The sequence below is a fragment of the Scyliorhinus torazame genome, chromosome 5 (genome assembly GCF_047496885.1).
Source record: "Scyliorhinus torazame isolate Kashiwa2021f chromosome 5, sScyTor2.1, whole genome shotgun sequence".
Taxonomy (NCBI): Eukaryota; Metazoa; Chordata; class Chondrichthyes; order Carcharhiniformes; family Scyliorhinidae; genus Scyliorhinus; species Scyliorhinus torazame.
Genome location: NC_092711.1, coordinates 111,170,445 through 111,186,313, shown reverse-complemented (window position 1 = coordinate 111,186,313; position 15,869 = coordinate 111,170,445). Strand labels below are relative to the sequence as shown.

General features: G+C 46.3%; 2 long non-coding RNA genes across 2 annotated transcripts; one reads left to right on the top strand and one right to left on the bottom strand.

Moving 5' to 3' along the window:
* Positions 1 to 379: 379 nt before the first annotated feature.
* Positions 380 to 2,848, bottom strand: LOC140419422 (uncharacterized). Its single transcript, XR_011945775.1, has 2 exons — positions 2,053 to 2,848; positions 380 to 1,354 (listed from the first exon to the last, which is right to left on the bottom strand). It is a non-coding gene; the product is annotated as an uncharacterized lncRNA (long non-coding RNA).
* On the top strand, positions 2,622 to 9,990 carry LOC140419423 (uncharacterized). Its single transcript, XR_011945776.1, has 4 exons — positions 2,622 to 2,679; positions 3,742 to 3,791; positions 4,314 to 6,329; positions 6,412 to 9,990. It is a non-coding gene; the product is annotated as an uncharacterized lncRNA (long non-coding RNA).
* Positions 9,991 to 15,869: the final 5,879 nt, after the last annotated feature.

Genomic DNA, 15,869 nt, shown 5'->3' with positions numbered 1-15,869 from the left:
TCTAATAAAGTAAACTACTTCAACAAAGTGGTCGCCAGAGGGCTTTGTTAAGCTTTACTAATAGACAGACTCTGTAAACAGGATGTAGATCAAATGTAATTAGATTCTGTTATCAACTCAGAAATAATGACAAGATGCTTCAGCAAAAAAATACACTTTTGTAAATTCAATATGAAACCAATTGCATGATTACATAATGTTTATATCGTAAACTACACCATCTTCGTGTCCAAATCTTCTGGTCATTGGAGCAGGGGAACGTTCTCATTAAATCAAACTGAGCAAGAATTCTGCAGAAACTCCTTTTTCAAAAGCAAATTGGAAGAATAATCGGAATAGAGAAACTTCAAGATCACAGAGAGAAGGACATTGAGACTAATTGATTTGCTCTTTTTCAATCTATATTTTTATTCGACTTTTATCATTTTTACAGATAACACAACATATTTTCCAAACTCCAGTCCAATGGGCTCATTGCCAATCAGCTGTTTTTTCAGTGTACTGATTATCACGTTCCCCTCACACACCAAATGTCCCATATTATTATTATTCAAAACATTACTGATGTTACTCATCTAAATTTGCAGATAAGTTGTATCATTGGTATTTATTGTTCAATAGTTAAGCGATTGCATTATCTTACACCCGCAAAGTTCCAAATGATACCCTGCAAAATACTGTGATGGAGACTGGCAGGAATCGCAGTCAGAGTTCACACATGTTAGTTGTGAATGGTTTTCTAATGTGCTGTGCCATTTTATGATTCTAATTTCTCCGCCAAGTGCCTAATTTTCAGTCAAATTGTACTCCCACAATAGAAGGTTCTTCAGTGCAATAAGGATGCACTGTTTACTATTCTCGGTCAGTGCACTAAGCGCTGTTCCCTGTTTCTGTGGTGTAGTGATTATCATGTTTGCTTAAAGGCCCTCGGTTTAAAACCGCACAGAAACATTATCAAACTCCATTCATTTCCGTGTGTGGAAAAGTTACATGATTGACATTTTCATTATTCATTTACACCCATCCTGAATTGCCCTTGAATTGAGTTGCTGAGTTGATCTGCCGTGTGGAACCCCGTTCCCCAGAGCTTCAGCCTGGTTCTCTGCTTCACTAGTCTAGATGTGGAGATGCCGGCATTGGACTGGGGTGGGCACAGTAAGAAGTCTTGCAACACCAGGTTAAAGTCCAACAGGTTTGTGTCGAATCACTAGCTTTCGGAGCGCAGCTCCTTCCTCAGGTGAATAAGGAGGTGGGTTCCACAACCACATCTCTAGACAAAGTCACTGATGCAAGATGGTACTTTGAATGCGAGTCTTTGCAGGTAATTGTATCTTTACAGGTCCAGACTGTGTCACTGGAGAGAGGGATAATCACAGGTTAAAGAGATGTTAATTGTCTCAAGCCAGCACAGCTGGTAGGATTTTGCAAGCCCAGGCCAGATGGTGGGGGGTGAATGTAATGCAACATGAATCCAAGGTCTCGGTTGAGGCCGTGCCCGTACGTGCCGAACTTGGCCAATCCACCTAACCTGCACATCTTTGGACTCATGTCTGTGCTATCATTAAGACTGCCTGTTTCCACCTACGTTACATTATCCAGCCTCTATCCTGTGTCTGCGCGCCTGGGGCTGAAACCTCGGTCATGCCTTTGTCACCTCCCGATTCGACAATTCCATTACACACCTGGCTGCTCTCCCACATTCTACCTCTGTAAACCTAAAGCCATCCAAAAGTCTGCTACCCATGTCTTAATACACAGCAAGTTCCTTTCCCCTATGATCCCTGTGCTCCGAGATTTGCATTCTCTCCCAGTCAATTCTCAGCCTGTTTTCAAATCCCTCCATGGCCTCATCTCTCCCTGTGTCTTGTCATCTCCTCCAGCTCCACAACCCCCTGAGATATCTGTACAGTTCTGATCCTGGACTCTTGTACACTCCCAACTCTAATTACTCCACCATGGTTTTAAGTTCCCTCAGCCCCAAGCACTGAATTCCCTCCCGAAACCTCCCCGTCTCCACCTCACTCACCTCCTTTCAGACTCTTTAAAACTCACCTCTTTGACCAAGTTTTTGGTCACCTGCCCTAATACCTCCTGTTGTTTCTAGGTGTCTCACTTTGTTTTATAATGTTGCTGTGAAGTTGACTGGGATGATTTATGATGTTAACGGTGTTATATAAATAGAAGTTGTTGTTGTTGACTGTAACCCTGACCTCCTGTTTTACATCCCATTGGTTTCACAACAAACTCTTATCAATGTTGTTTTGCCCCCTGCGGGTTTGCAGCCTCGAGAAAGACGGCGGCCGTTAACTCAGGCCTGTCACCGGGAGCAGGCCGCAGCTGTCCCGCCGCTCGATGCAAACCCGGGCCCGGAAACTTCTTATTGGGGTTTGGAGCCTCCACCGGGTTTCAGTAAAACCTCCCGACCGATTCCAGCTTCGGCACTGCGCATGCTCCGGCTCACAATGCCCAGTGGATGATTGACGGCAGCTCTGGACCAATAGGACGAGAGGGGCAGGTCTGGAGGACCGAGCGGAGCAGCTGGTCCTCCAAGCAATCGGAGCGCATGAGGGGCGGGGCTCAACCACGGTCTCCCACGTGAGTTGGAGCATGCGCAGTGCCGATGACAACTCAGGTTTCCGGCGGTCCGGTGGAAATGCTCAGTCGGTCATATCCCGCGCGGTGAGGCATGAGGGAGGGATGGAGCCGGCGGATGGGTCGGGAGGCTTCATAAACACCCTGCGCAGGCCCCAAGCCCCGAATGCGAAACTTGGATACAGCAGTTGAACCGGCGAAAGCTGCTCGGGCTTTTCCCGCAGACAGGCCCGGGTGGACGAAATATGCGACCGTGCGCATGCGCATTGAGCGAGAACCCGGCTTTGCTCCACCTCCCATTCACTCTGATTGGTTGGAGGACAAGCCGCACTCGGTTGGTCCTCCAGCTCTTCCCATTGGTCCGAACCTGCCGTCAATCTGTCCCCGGGCATTGGGAGCTGGAGCAAACCCTTCACAATCATTGCAAGAAATCTTACACCAGGTTAAAGTCCAACGGGTTTGTTTCAAATCACTAGTTTTCAGAGCACTGCTCCTTCCTCAGGTGAATGACACCTGGTTATTCACCTGAGGAAGGAGCAGTGCTCTGAAAACTAGTGATTTGAAACAAACCCGTTGGACTGTAACCTGGTGTTGTGAGACCTTTTACTGTACTCACCCCAGTCCAACGCCGGCATCTCCACATCATGGCTTCACAATCATTGTCAGCTCCCTGGTTTGCAGCTGCGGGGCTTCTCCCTCCCTCCCGAGAACAGGCCCAGGTTAACGGGAACCATCCTGTTTCAGCCACTGGAGGATGGTTCACATCAGAGGAGGGGGACAAGAAATAAGAGCTTCCACTTTGCACTCAAATCAATGAGAACTCTGATCTCTGGCAAGGAAGGAAGCCCTGGCAGGTGGGCGGGGAGGATTCACAAACACCCACTGGAGGCCCCAAACGTCCAATACAACACATTGATTTTATTGTCAGTCTGCAGACAGGAGCTGGCGAACTGAACCCAGGCAGAGGAGAGGAAGGGAGAAAATGGAGTGGAGAAAATAAATGCCCAGGGAGGAGGGAGAGTGTGTGGGACGGGGATTTACAGTTTTGGGGGAACAGGAGAGGGAAAAATATGCCAGAGAAACTAGAATTATCTCTTTCAGAATTTCTATCCTGGACTGACTGATGGTTTTTGTAAACTCCTTTTACAGGGGGTTAGAAGTGGAGAATTTACACAGAACAAACTCAATCCAACAGAAAGGTTTGTCTCTTTGCGGTTTCTATCCTGCATTGACTGTGATGAATTTTGAAACATGATATTACAGCTCTCAGGAAAGATTAAATGGAGTGGGGCCTTTTTTCTATCGAAAATAAGGAATTCAGCAGTGACCTAATATAAATATTTAACATTATCAGTAGTTTGGAGAAGGGCGATGTGAGAGAGTCCAAACCCAGGGACCATCAACAAACAACGAGTCATGAATACAAGATAGTTACGAATAAATCCAATGAGGCAATACAAAATAATTTATTCACTCACTTGTTTAGAATGTGCAACTCATTACCATGGAAAGGAGTTGAGGAAAGTGCTGAGATGTTTTCAAAAGGAAACTGGACAAGCACATGAGAGAAAATGGAACCGAAAATCAGCTGAAAGGCTGAGATTTGATAGGTGTGACAGTCGGAGATGTGTGCCGGGTATGGACAGCAGCAGAATCTGTGACAGAATGGCCTGTTTGTGTCTTATATATTCACAGTAATTCAACATAATCTCCTTTTACAGAATATTTGCAGATGCAAACATCATGTCAAGATCTGACACAGTCACTTGATTCATCAGGACCGGCCTTTCAACGTGGAAGGAGAAATGTTTGTCTGTTTTGTCTTTGTGGAAAATATTCAAAAATCACTGTGATTGGAAAAGCACCGAGACACAGACATCTGAGTAATTTTCCACAGTTAGCTGGAACTGAGGTTTAACCAATCATACAGCATGAAATTAAATTGCAGCATTTACATCAGGGAGACACCGTACTCAGGCTTCAACTGATGATCCAAGTTGGAGAGACAAGGACATTCGCACCAAAGGAGTCAAGAAGCAGCAATGGGACATTCAGCCCCGTGAGCCTGTTCCACCATTTAATAACATCACGGCTGATCTGATAGTGACCGCAAATCTGCATCCCACCTACACCTGATAACCTGTCAATAACCATGGAGAAACCGTGGAAATGTGGGTACTGTGGAATGGGATTCAATTACCCATCTGAATTGGAAACTCACCGACGTATTCACACTGGGGAAAGGCCATTAACCTGCTCCGTGTGTGGGAAGGAATTCACTAAATTATCCAACCTCGACACACACCGGCATGTTCATACTGACCAGAGACCGTTTAAATGTGCTGACTGTGAGAAGAGCTTTAAAAGAAGAAATGGTTTACTGACACACCAACGCACTCACACTGGGGACAGGCCATTCATCTGCTCCATGTGGGAAGGGATTCACTCAGTCACCCAATCTCCTGAAACACCAACTTGTTCATACTGATCAGAGACCTTTTAAATGTGCTGACTGAGAAGAGCTTTAAAAGCAGAAAGGATTTACTGAAACACCAAAGCACTCACACTGGGGAGAGGCCATTCACCTGCTCCGTGTGTGGGAAAGGATTTAATTCTTTATCAAATCTTCGGACTCACCATCAGGTTCACTCTGACCAGAGACCGTTTAAATGTGCTGACTGTGAGAAGAACTTTAAAAGCAGAAAGGATTTACTGAAACATCAACGCACTCACACTGGGGAGAGGCCGTTCACCTGCTCCGTGTGTGGGAAGGGATTCACTTGTTCTTTCCAGCTTCTGCAACACCAGCGAGCTCACACTGGGCAGAGACCGTACACTTGCCCCGTGTGTGACAAGAAGTTCACTCTGTCATCCCACCTGACTTCACACCAACTTGTTCACACTGATCAGAAACCTTTTAAATGTTCTGACTGTGAAAAGAGATTTAAAAGTAAACCGAATCTGCAGAAACACCAGCGAGTTCACACGGAAACCGAATCATAGAATTTACAGTGCAGAAAGAGGGCATTTGGCCCATCGAGTGCACCGGCCCTTGCAAAGAGTACCTTACTTAAACCCATACCTCCAACCTAACCCATAACCCCATCTAACCTTTTTGGACACTTACGGGCAATTTAGCATGGCCAATCCACCTAATCTACACATTTTTGGACTGTGGAAATCGGAGCACCCGGAGGAAACCCCACACAGACACTGGGACAATGTGCAGACTCCGTACAGACAGTGACCTAAGCCGGGAATCCAACCTGGGACCCTGGAGCCTTGAAGCAACAGTGCTAACCACTGTGTTACCGTGTGGCCCACACGTGGGAGCGGTACTGGGGAGAGGCTGTGTAACTGCTCCCTGCGGGAGAGGAGATTCACTCAGTCAAACAACCTGCACAGACATCAGCAAGTTCACAGGCAACAGCAGGGTTTGGATTCAGCTGTTGTTGCTGCTGTTAGTTACATCCAAGACTGAATGATGCCTGGACGTCTGTTTCCAGTGGGGCTCCACAGTTTTCCGGTATATATCAATGATTTAGACTGAAATGTATGCACCAGGATTATACAAAAGTTGCTCATGTGTTTTAGACAATGAGGGAGAAAGCCATGGACTGGGTTAGATGGACAGAAAAGTGGGAAATGGAAATTTAGATAATGAGGGGTTAGGAACACACTTCAGTTAACTCCCAATAAAAATAAGGTCACTTCAGGATAATGGAAAAAACTGATTGGTGAGTATCTGATGTATCTTTATTTGTTTTATTCTTTTTTTATATAAATTTAGAGTACCCAATTCATTTTTTTACAATTCAGGGACAATTTAGTGTGGCCAATACACCTAGACTGTGCATCTTTGGGTTGTGGGGGCGAAACCCACGCAAACACGGGGAAAATGTGCAAACTCCACACGGAGAGTGACCCAGAGCCGGGATCGAACCTGGGACTTCAACTCCGTGAGGCTGCAGTGCTAATCATTGTGCCACCGTATGCAAAGGGGAATGGTCCAGTGGTATTTTTGTGACTGGAAGACTGTTTCCAGCGGAGTTCTGGATTGTTCAGGACAAGATTCTATGCTTTGTGTGTTATATATGAATGATTTAGACTTTAAGAAAGGGACATGGTTAAGATATTTGCAGTCTCGTGGTTGACAGTGAGGAATAACGTTGTAGACTACAGGAAGATATCGGTAGACTGATCAGCTGGGCAGCAAAGAAGCAAATGGAGATCAATCTGGAGAAGTGTGAGGTAATAAATACACTTGTGGTTCGTGTACAAGGACACACAGATCCTTCTCTACTGTGGTATTCTGCAATCTCTATTTAAATTATTATTCTTCCCAACACAGGGGACAACTTCACTTTTTTTCAAAAATTATACTTTATCTGCCAAATATTTCCCACTGACTTACCCTATGTGTGATCTTTCTGCCGGCTGTGTAACTGGGTGAAGCTCTTTTCACAGTCAGTTCACTGGAACACTCTCACTTGGGTGTGTGTATCGGCACGTTTCCAGTCACAATAATATTTGAAATCTTTTCCCATGGGCAGAATAGACTTAACATTGCTCCTTCCACATTCAGAGGCCAATGTTTTTCCAGTCCTAATGAATCGAATAACTGTTACCCCTCAATGTGATGTTTGGTTTGAGTTTGTCATCTGCAAATTTTCCTCTTGAATACCTTGTACAAATTTCGGGTCAGTCAATTCCACTTTCAATGTTTTCTTCCAATTACCCAAAGCTGTAAATTCTCATCTCACACACTCTGCCTTCTTTCTGTAATGAGAACCAAATCCATCTCACCATCTGCACCATTTCTTTCCTCCACTCCCAGTTTTCTCCCTCCCTCTCCTCTGCCTGGGTTCAGTTCTCCAGCTCCTCTCTGCAGACTGACAATAAAATCAATGGGTCTTATTGAGGGTTTGGGGCCTCTAGCGGATATTTGTGAATCCTCCCCGCCCACCTCCCAGGGTTTCATTTCTTTCCAGAGATCAGAGTCCTCATTGATTTGAGTGCAAAGTGTCAGCTCTTATTTATTATCCCCCCTCCCCATCCTCTGATGTGAACCATCTTCCAGTGTCTGAAGCAGGATGGTGCCCGTTAACCTGGGCCTGTTCCCGGGAGGGAGGGAGAAGCCCCACAGCTGCAAACCAGAGAGCTAACAATGATTGTGAAGGGTTTGCTCCGGCTCATAATGCCTGGGGATTGATTGACGGCAGGTATGGACCAATAGGAAGAGTTGCGGGCTGGAGGACCAAACTGGAACGGCTGGTCCTCCAACCAATCCGTATGAATGAGAGGCGGGGCTGAGCCCAGATGTCCCTCATTGGCTGAAAGTTTGAATCATTTTGAAAGCTGATTTTTTGAATAATGTTTATTGTCACAAGTAGGCTGACATTAACACTACGACAAAGTTACTGTGAAAAGCCGCTAGTCTCCACATTCCGGCACCTCTTCAGGTTCACAGAGGGAGAATTCAGCATGTCCAATTCACCTCATGAGCATGTCTTTCAGGACTTGTGGGAGGGAACCGGAGCACCTGGAGGAAACCCACGCAGACACAGGGAGAACGTGCAGAGTGTGCACAGACAGTGACCTAATCTCGACCCTGGTGCTGTGAAGTAACAGTGCTAACCACTGTGCTACCGTGCCGCCTTTTGTCTCAAATCACTGTGCTACCCTGATTTGTCTCAAACCCGAGGAGGAAACGGGACCTTTCTGTGGCTTTAGACAGGTGAAACCCTGTGGGTGTGGAGCAAACATTTCAACATTTGTTGCTGAAATGTGGCAACAAGATGGTTCAATCTACAAACATTCAAAGACTGACTTCAAGGGCTGGTTTAGCTCAGTGGGCTAGACAGCTGGTTTGTCATGCAGAATAAGGCCAGCAGTGTGTGTTCAATTTCCGTACCAGCTTATCCGAACAGGCGCCTGAATGTGTCGACTTGGAGCTTTTCGCAGTAACTTCATACTTCTGACAATAGATTATTATTATCAAGGAATAACTGGCAGACAGGAAATGGCACCATTAAAACAAGTATTGTTCCCCATTACAATAACGAGGACAGGACAGGGAGGAGGTTAATACTGTTACCATTCAAAGGTAGCACGGTGGTGCAGTGGTTAGCACTGCTGCCTCACGGCATCGAGGTCCTAGGTTTGATCCAACTGCAATTATGTAGTTTGCAGGTTTCCCATCACACTTATACACACAAGCACCCACACACAGAAGCACCCACACACTCACAGACACACAGAAGCACCCACACACTCGCAGACACTTCCAGTCCAATCAGATGGAAATTTTTCCTCACACTAACCAACTTGACTATTACTGTGGTTAGGTCCACAGTTTTGCCGAAATTCAAGTAAACCTATCCCTGCGGGACTGTGAGCAGTTTTAACCATCCAGTGTTTTAACCGTCCAGTGATCAGTATGAGATTGTTTGCAATACAGGGAACCAGCCTTGAATAATTACAACCTGCTATTACAGATGATGCTAATTCCCCTGAGCTTGATGGGGAGATGAAGAGGAATCTAAGACAGGTTACAAGGAGAAAAATGCAATGGGAATGTTTGCACTGAGCAAGAGAAAAGCTTTGAAAAAGCAAAAGCATTGAATCTCTTGTGCCCCGAGGTGGTGTGTGGGTGGGGGCGCAAATCACGTTCATATGTTTTGGTCCTGTCCAAAGCTGCAGGATTATTGGAAGGAGGTTTTTAGGGTAATCTCTAAAGTGGTGCATGTGAAACTGGGCGTGGGCCCTCGGGAGGCCATATTCGGGGTGTTGGACCAGCCGGGGTTGGAAACAGGTGCGCAGGCAGCTGTTGTAGCCTTCGTCTCGCTGATCGCCCGAAGGCAGATCACCTCTCCACCCTGTGCCCTGGCGTGGCGGGGGGGGGAACCTGTTGGAATTCTTGACTCTTGAGAAGGTTAAGTTTGAACTGAGGGGAAGGATGGAGGGGTTCAAAAATTCATGGGCGTTATTCATTATGCACTTTCAAGAATTGGATAACATCGAACATTGATAGAGGGCTACAAAATTATGAGGGGCATAGACAGAGTGGATAGTCAGAGACTTTTTCCCAGGGTAGAGGGGTCAATTACGAGGGGACATAGGTTTAAGGTGCGAGGGGCAAGGTTTAGAGGAGACATACAGGCAAGTTCTTTACACAGAGGGTAGTGGGTGCCTGGAACTCGCTGCCAGAGGAGGTGGTGGAAGCAGGGGCGATAGTGACGTTGAAGGGGCATCTTGACAAATACATGAATAGGATGGGAATAGAGGGATACGGACCCCGGAAGTGTAGAAGATTTTAGTTTAGACGGGCAGCATAGTCGGCACGGGCTTGGAGGGCCGAAGGGTCTGTTCCTGTGCTGTACTTTTCTTTGTTCTGTATTGGGGGGGGGGGGGGGGGGGGGGGGGGGGGGAAACGGTATGTGGGTTGGTGGGAGGATGGTATTGTTGTTGTTGATTTGGGGATCAACATTATCTTCGTTACTGCTTATTGTTTATTGTTGGTGGGTGCAAATTTGGGAGAAAATGAAAAAGGAGAATAAAAAATATTTTTTGAAAAACCTAAGGATCTGCAATAGACGTTTGTCCTAGTAAGTCATATTTCGAGCAAGATTATAAACACAGGGCATTCATTTAAAGTGATTATAAAAAGAAGCAATGCTGATGAGAAGAAAAACATTCTGTGCTGCATGTGGGATCATGAATGCACTGCTCGAAAATGTGGTGGAGGCAGATTCAGTTGATGCCGTGAAAATAATTGGACAACTATCTGTGACTATCAGATCAGCCATGACCTTATTAAATGGTGGCGCAGACTGGGCTGAATAGCCAACTCCAGCTCCTTGCTCATCTGTCCGTATCTTTTGAGGAGAAAAATATCTGCAGAGTTCAGGGCCAATGACAGGGGATTGTGACTGTTGCAGAAAGTTGGCACAGATACAATTTGTTGAGTCCCTTCACTCTGTGCTGTCACCTTCCTATGTCACTGTGATATAAGGGAAATGCAGTGCACCAATGCAGGAGAGGCAGATTGCTCCCTCTCGATATAATGGAAACCCTGTGCCCCAGTGCAGGAGAGGCTGGTTGTCGGGCAGTGTGAGCTGAACATACATGGCTGGATAAAGACTAAGGCAAATGTCAAGATTCTTGGAGCGAAAACAAATCTGGAGGGAATTGGTCAATGATCCTGGGGAGTTGCATTTTGCATGAATCGTGAGTGTGACCCAGTCACAATTATGAACAGAAAACAAATCTATCACTGGTTTCATGAGATGATTTACCGTGTCCCAGGTGTTGTAAATACTGTACATACTGGAGATCAGCCTGCGTGCTGTCTATGTCTAAGTGATATCTTATCAGAATAATGTGCTTCTGTATTAAATAAAGTAACCGAACCTCTCATTGTGCTTCATGCCCAGCATCTTGCTTATCCGTGGATCTTCTGTTTTGCTGACTGGGAAAAAGAATCTTCCTGTTTACTAATTGCTTTCTATGGCGGCTGAGTCACCCTGAATCCCCGGCGCTGCAGAAAGTTCCCTATCAATGAATGCAGGAGGTCAATGCGCAGGTGCAGTGTGGGTGTGTGCTCTGAGCATGCTCAGTGTCAGTCATGGTGAGAGAGTGAGGAGGAGCGGATGGTTCAGGAGGAGATTTTGGGCACAGTGTAGGAATGGAAACCGTGGCTGCACTGGGAACTTTTATCAACTTCTGGGGTAGGCCTGAGGCCCCGAATAAGAGGCTTGTTTAGCCCACAGTGACAGGCCCGGAGGGAGCGGGCTCACAGGCCGCCAACTTGCGAGTGGGAGTCGGGGCGGATCAGGGAGACGGGGTTTCCGCCCCGGTGGCCCGGGTTACCCAGGCAACCAGCCGCTGCCATCTTGGACAGGGTTCACACTCTGAGAGACAAAGACTGGGATTGACAGGTTGGGAAAAGGATATTACACAGAAACTAGAATTGTCTGTTCTCAATTTCTATCCTGTACTCACAGTCAGCACTGTTTTCAAATCATTTTCCAGGAGATTAGGTGAGGATTTACAGACAGAAAATCAAATCAAACATCACGTCAAAATCAGATACATTCTTCAGGACCTGAATATCATCGACCTTTGAATGTGGCAGGAGAAATGTTTCTCAGTTCTGTCTGTGGGAGAAGATTTCAAACATCAGTGTGACTGTAAAAACACCGAGACCCACACACACATCCGAGTGAGAGTGTTCCAGTGAAATGACTGTGGAAAGAACTTTAACCAGTTACACAGCCTTAAAAAACATCACACCATTCACAGTGAGGACAAACCATACACGTGTTGTATGGACGAGGCTTCAATGATTGTCCAACCTGGAGAGTCACAAGGACACCAGCTCCATGGAGAAACTGTGGAAATCTGATGATCGCGGCAAGAGATTCAATTATCCATCCCGGCTGGAAATCCATCGACGCAGTCTCACTGGGACCACCATCACAGAAAGATTGTGAAAATGTGAAGATTGTGGTAAAGGATTCTATTAACCATGCTGCTGGAAATCCATCAACGCAGTCACACTGGGGAGAAGCCGTTTGTCTGCTCTGTGTGTGGGAAAGGATTTACAAAGGCAGAGAGCCTTGTGTCACACCAGCGAATTCACACTGAGGAGAGACCGTCCAGATGCACTCATTGTGAAAAGATGTTCAAGCAGTCATCCACCCTCACTGCAGACCAGCGAATTCACACTGGGGAGAGACCATTCAACTGCTCTGTCTGTGGGAAGGGATTTACTCAATTATCGGCCCTGCTGACACACTAGAGAATTCACACTGAGGAGAGACCATTCACCTCCTCTGTGTATGGAAAGGAATTCACGCAGTCAGCCAGCCTCGTGTTACACCAGCGAATTCACACTGAAGAGAGGCCGTTCGGCTGCAATCACTGTGGAAAGAGATTCAGGCAGTCTTTCGACCTCACTGCACACCAACATGTTCACACTGGGGAGAGACCATTCATCTGCTCCGTCTGTGGAAAGAGATTCACTCAGTCATCCGGCCTTTGGTCACACCGGCGAGTTCACACTGAGGAGAAGCCGTTCAGCTGCACCTCCTGTGGAAAGAGTTTCAGATCTTCATCTGATCTCAACGTACACAAGCGCGTTCACACTGGGGAGAGGCCGTTCACCCGCTCTGTGTGTCGGAAGGGATTCACTCGGTCATCCAATCTGCGGGCATACCAGAGAGTTCACAAGTAACTGCAGGGATTGGATTATGTTGTTATTGTTGCTGTTACACACATCCAGGATTGTTAGTCTGATAATATTTGGTTTGTTTCTGGTGAAATTAACAACCCAATAACAGACGGAACTGTAATGTTCTGGATACCTCCCTGATTTTTGGGGTTGCAATGTCCCTGTTTCAAACACCATCTGGGATCTTTCCCCTTCATTCAAGAACTCGCAACAGAAACTAGCGTACAGTAAAATTATTAACTTCTATTTGAATCCTAAATTGCTCTATGATGTAAAATCTACAATTCCGTGTCTGAAAGGTTCCATTGATGAACATCTCCAATTGTAACATGCTGATTAATCCTTGCTGACAATTCTCTCTGACATATACGTTCTTCACATTGGGAGCTCCATTATATTATCACAGCACATTGAACAAAACAGTAAAGTATTTCACAGACACATCAATAAAGCTTCATCAATCAACATTGTTATTGATGAAGTTTGGAAGTCGCTGAGTTGAATCGTTTCTGACACAGCAGCAGCAACATTTGGTAAAGGTGGAACCCACAACACAGAGTGGTTTGAGAGCCACTCAGCAGAGATGACATCTGTCATTGAAGCAAAAAGCAAAACCAACCTGATGTACAACATAAAACCAACACTGAGAACACTGCCTCATGTGAAAGCAGCAAAAGACAGGCAGATACTGTGTAATAAACACGGGATCAGCCGACATCAAGAATTCCAAACTGCCTATGACAATGGAAATCTATCTGTTATGTATTTGATGGGATTAACAGGACACTTGGTTCTGCTTTCACCAAAGTTGGTGTCCTGAAATCATCAGATTGTTAAGTTCTCACTGACAGAAGTAAACAGCTGGGTTGAACACAACAGTGAGCTGTACCCCTGTGAGACGGGCATCTCCCAGTCTCTGTTTGACTCTTCTGCAGCTTCCTGTCATGGTTGAGTTGGACGAGGAATCCTCATCATTTGAGCCGGAAAAGGCCATTGATTGTTGAGCAAGCAGAAAAACACCCAGCAAGGATGGAATTCCAACTGAACTGCTCAAATGCAGAAAGTCCAATTAACTGTCCTACCTTCATGACCTGCTCCTCCTCTGTTGTTATGTTGCTGGCTGTTCCTCATTTCGAGGATGATATCTACGCCGAGTCATGGGTTTCTCTTGTGGTCTTTCTGCGATTGGAGAAGCTGTTGCTCAACGTGCATATCTTTGGCAGAGATCCCTCTCCGCCACTTCATTGAGGTGTTGGAACTCAAAAGTATAATAATCTTTATTATTGTCACAAGTAGGCTTACATTATCACTGCAATGAAATTACTTTTAAAATCCCCTAGTCAGACTTCCATTGACGGCGGGCGGGAGGCAGCCGCGCGTTGGAGGGCTCCCGTTCGGGAACGGCATTGTCGGGGGTTAACGCCCGGTCCTAGGGCCAGCGAAGGCAGTAAAAGTCGGGAGACAGTACAGAGGAGGGGAATGTCGAAGACCAGCCAATAAACGGCCGTGAAAAAAGCGGCTGAAAGTCCGTTGGGGAGTGGAAAGGTCACCGCGGGGTCTGTCAAGAAAATGGAGGCTGGAGTACCAGGGGAGGCCACAGTGCTTACATAGAACATAGAAAAATACAGCACAGAACAGGCCCTTCGGCCCACGATGTTGTGCCGAACCTTTGTCCTAGATTAATCATAGATTAACATTGAATTTACAGTGCAGAAGGAGGCCATTCGGCCCTTTGAGTCTGCACCGGCTCTTGGAAAGAGCACCCTACCCAAACTCAACACTTCCACCCAACACCAAGGGCAATTTGGACATTAAGGGCAATTTATCATTGGCCAATTCACCTAACCCGCACATCTTTGGACTGTGGGAGGAAACCGGAGCACCCGGAGGAAACCCACGCACACACGGGGAGGACGTGCAGACTCCGCACAGACAGTGACCCAAGCCGGAATCGAACCTGGGACCCTGGAGCTGTGAAGCAATTGTGCTATCCACAATGCTACCGTGCTGCCCTTGAGAACAAATAAATCTACACTATCATTTTACTGTAATCCATATACCTATCCAATAGCTGCTTGAAGGTCCCTAATGTTTCCGACTCAACTACTTCCACAGGCAGTGCATTCCATGCCCCCACTACTCTCTGGGTAAAGAACCTACCTCTGATATCCCTCCTATATCTTCCACCTTTCACCTTAAATTTATGTCCCCTTGTAATGGTTTGTTCCACCTGGGGAAAAAGTCTCTGACTGTCTACTCTATCTATTCCCCTGATCATCTTATAAACCTCCATCAAGTCGCCCCTCATCCTTCTCCGTTCTAATGAGAAAAGGCCTAGCACCCTCAACCTTTCCTCGTAAGACCTACTCTCCATTCCAGGCAACATCCTGGTAAATCTTCTTTGCACCTTTTCCAAAGCTTCCACATCCTTCCTAAAATGAGGCGACCAGAACTGTACACAGTACTCCAAATGTGGCCTTACCAAAGTTTTGTACAGCTGCATCATCACCTCACGGCTCTTAAATTCAATCCCTCTGTTAATGAACGCGAGCACACCATAGGCCTTCTTCACAGCTCTATCCGCTTGAGTGGCAACTTTCAAAGATGTATGAACATAGACCCCAAGATCTCTCTGCTCCTCCACATTGCCAAGAACTCTAACGTTAACCCTGTATTCCGCATTCATATTTGTCCTTCCAAAATGGACAACCTCACACTTTTCAGGGTTAAACTCCATCTGCCACTTCTCAGCCCAGCTCTGCATCCTATCTATGTCTCTTTGCAGCCGACAACAGCCCTCCTTACTACCCACAACTCCACCAATCTTCGTATCGTCTGCAAATTTAGTGACCCACCCTTCAACCCCCTCATCCAAGTCATTAATGAAAATCACAAACAGCAGAGGACCCAGAACTGATCACTGCGGTACGCCACTGGTAACTGGGATCCAGGCTGAATATTTGCCATCCACCACCACTCTCTGACTTCTATCGGTTAGCCAGTTCGTTATCCAACTGGCCAAATTTCCCACTATCCCATGCCT